We start from the raw sequence: 3,467 nt of genomic DNA, 5'->3' as shown, positions 1-3,467 counted from the left end.
GGCTCTTTTCTTTTTTTCTTTGGTTGGTCATGGGTTTGAACTCTGGGCCTGGGCGCTGTCCCTGCGCTCTTCAGCTCAAGGCCAGTGCTCTACTGCTGAGCCACAGTGCCACTTCTAGTTTTTGAGAGGTTTATTGAGATAAGAGTCTCATGGACTTTCCTGCCCGGGCTGGCTTTGAACCTCGATCCTCAGATCTCAGCCTTTTGAGTAGCTAGGATGACAGGCATGAACCACCGGCACCTGGCTTCTTTCTTTTCTTATAAGCATATGTATGCTGGTCTTGGAGCTTGAACTCAGGGGCCTGGACATTGTCCCTTAGCTTGTTTTCTTTTTTGGTTATGGGTCTTGAACTCAGGGCCTGTTCACTGTCCTTCAGCTTTTTTGCTCAAGGCTAGCACTCTTGTGCTACAGCGCCACTTCCAGTTTTCTGGTAGTTAATTAGAGATGAGTCCCATGGACTTTGTTGTCTGGGCTAGCTTTGAACCATGATCCTCAGATCTCAGCCTCCTGAGTAGCTAGGATTACAGGCGTGAGCCACCAATACCAGACTAGAACCAGGATCTTGTGCCTTCCAGAAAAGTGATAACTACTAAGCCACACCCCAACCCTGTCTTGCTATGTGGACCAGCTGGCCTGGAACCTTGGGGTTGTTAATATGTCTGTGGCTGGCTGGATGGCAAGGCTCACGCCTGTAATCCTAGCTACTCAGGAGGCTGAGATTTGAGGATCATGGTTCAAAGCCAGCCTGGGGAAGGAAAGTCTATGAGAGTCTTATCTCCAAATGAACTACCAAGAAGTGGAGCTGTGGCTTAAAGTAGTAGAGTTCCAGCTTTGAGTTCAAAAGCTTAAGGACAATGCCCCAGGCCTGAGTTCAAGCCCTAGGACTGGCACAAAAATAGAGAAAGGAAGGAAGGAAGGAAGGAAGGAAGGAAGGAAGGAGGGAGGGAGGGAGGAGAGGGAGGGAGGGAGAGAGGGAGGGATGGAAGGAAGGAGGGAAAGTAGGTTTTGAGGGAGCCATGCCCATTTCCAAGGCAGACTTGTAGTAAGGAAGACCCCTACTCAGACAGGCAAGCCCACCTAGTCGTCCAGAGTGACAGAGCCCACCGCAGCACAGTTGTTAACAAAGAAGCAACTTTATTGAAAAAGTTTCTATACTGACTGGCCAGGGCCACAGCTCAGGCTCGGGAGCTGATACTGTGACCCAGAGTGGTCCCCAGTCTTTGGTTTTTAAAGGCAAAATCCATGAAGTTGAGCCTGGTCACATGCAGGTGACCAATGGGATTGTAACACACACAAAGGATTGCACAGTCATACTAGACCACACGCAGGTGGCCAATGAGGTTACAGTTTGTCTGTAATGGCTGTTTAAACTGGCCTATCACCTTGGTTTAAAATGGCACCCAAATTTAGCAGGTAAGGCGAGATCTACCTTTTGGTGGGCAAAAGGCTGAGTTTACCCCTAAGCATGTGCAAAAACCAGGGTTTACTGTAAGCGCTGTGGTGTCCCAGTTTGAGCCAAATTACAACCTGTTTTATGGGTCAGTCTTTAACTGAACAATCAGGGTTAGGTTATTCAGGGGAGGGGGACCAGGTGCAGTTTTTTCATTCTGGGAACTAGGTTCATTGAGTCAAAAATCCCTAAAACAAAGGCAAAGCTCAAAATGAATCAGACCAGCTTGGCCCCCATCTCAGGGTCCACTTCCGACTCACTGAATCTTGGGAAGGAGGGCTGATTCTTTCCAGAGGCCAAAAGGCCTAGAGCATCTGGACACCAAGTGCCCCCCCTTCTCAGCCCCAGGAGGAGCCAGCAGCCTGGCGGTACAGCAAGGCCATTCGGCAGCCCTGGTTTGCCAGCTGAGCCAGGCTGGGGCCTGGGAGATTCTCTGCGTGGAGTGGCTGAAGGACAGGGCCATCTTGTGGATACCAAGTGCAGACTGAGCGGGAACAGTGCAGGCCATGGGCCACACCTTCCCTGCAGGTGCCCGGGGAACCCTCAGCACCTGGACACCCTGAGCACCCATGGCAGAGGGCACTATGCGTGCCCGGCTGCTGTGGAGATTGCCCCAGCTGGACAGGGCTGAGGGCAATGGTTCCTGTTATGCCCAGATGGTAGATCTCCAAAGACCACCAAGGAGCCGATTCGGATGCAAGCACAGGAGAGTCGTTTATTGCAAGCTCGAGCCTGGACTTACAACTGTCACCGACACGGCGGGTCAGAGTTGAGAGCCCCATTCCACAAGGTTTTGATAGGTTACAAGGTTAGGCCGAGGGGATTTCCAGTGTAGCAACTACATGATTGGTGAACATATAGCGAGCAAGTCTTGTCGCAGTCTTATTGGCTGGGGTGCGTGGGCTACATAGCAAGAATGTTAGAGTGCTATCTTATAGGCAACATCTGGAGCTTTAGGTACTTTGCTGATACTTGCTGACTGGCTGTTGCTAAGGGGGGTGGGTTACTGGGCAGAATGTTATTGGAACATTGTGCAAAAGGTTTTTCTAGGAACCCAAGTTGCCAGTAAAGGCCTTCTCTCAAAATGGGGCCCGCGTCCAAAATGGTCAGGCCATCTTGAACTTAGACTCTATGCCAGAAAGTGGCCTCTCATCCCCCACCTTTTCTTGTAGCTAGGGGATCCAATCATAGTCCCCTGATATCCAGTTCTATGTTCACTTCATCTAAAGGCCAATATTGAGACCTGAGTATCATCAGCTGCACAGTATGGATCCACTCCTTTAGAAATGTAACTGATCTATGAAGCGCACAGGGTCCAAGGGTCAGGACAATAAGCAACACAAGCAGGGGTCCTAACAAGGTGGAAGCTAGAGTCGTCAGCCATGGGGAGTTGTTAAAACAAGATTCAAACCATCTTTCCTGTTGTTCTCCTTCGCACTTTGGCTTTGCAAGTCCCTCTCGAACCTTAGCCATTGACTCTTTCACAACCCCCGGAGTGGTCAATGTAAAAACAACATACTTCTCCTAAGGCTGCACAGAGTTGAAGGAAAACTGGTTGAAGGAAAACTAAATCGAGGCCCTTCCAGTTTTGTGATACCATCTCAGCTAGCAAGGTGAGTGACTCTTAGAGGTGAGAAATAGAACTTTCAAGTCTTTCTATATCGAGATCAATTGAGGCTCTTAAGTCACTATAATGTTTGTTTTGGAGTACTAAGAAAGACACTCCAGAACTGCGCCCCCCCCACTAACCCCAAGCCCAGAAGGACAGTTAGGGTGACAGCAGTTATCATTTCCTTTTTTGCTTGAATCTGGAGTCCTCCTAAGCGCAGATAGACCTCTTCAACGTCTTCTTCAGGATGATAAATGAACCTAGGCACTAACTGTACCAGGACACAATAGTCTTGAGTCTGATTTAACATAGTTCCATGAATGCAAGGGTTAGGTCCAGTGGCACAAGCCCATCACCCATCTTCAGGGGGTAAAGTATATTTTCCAGTTACCGCCTGTTCTGTCCGTT

The 3,467-nt window shown here is 49.3% G+C and overlaps 1 protein-coding gene across 1 annotated transcript in view; it reads right to left on the bottom strand.

The window, feature by feature from the left end:
- Fsd1 (fibronectin type III and SPRY domain containing 1) overlaps positions 1-3,467 on the bottom strand; it is a 27,530-nt gene that overhangs the window by 17,184 nt on the left and 6,879 nt on the right. The gene's annotated exons all lie outside the window — the stretch shown is intronic.

Source organism: Dipodomys ordii, unplaced genomic scaffold (assembly GCF_000151885.1).
Source record: "Dipodomys ordii isolate 6190 unplaced genomic scaffold, Dord_2.0 Scaffold64, whole genome shotgun sequence".
Lineage (NCBI taxonomy): Eukaryota > Metazoa > Chordata > Mammalia > Rodentia > Heteromyidae > Dipodomys > Dipodomys ordii.
Note: the sequence above shows the minus strand (reverse complement) of the source record. Positions and strands in the feature narration are given on the sequence as shown.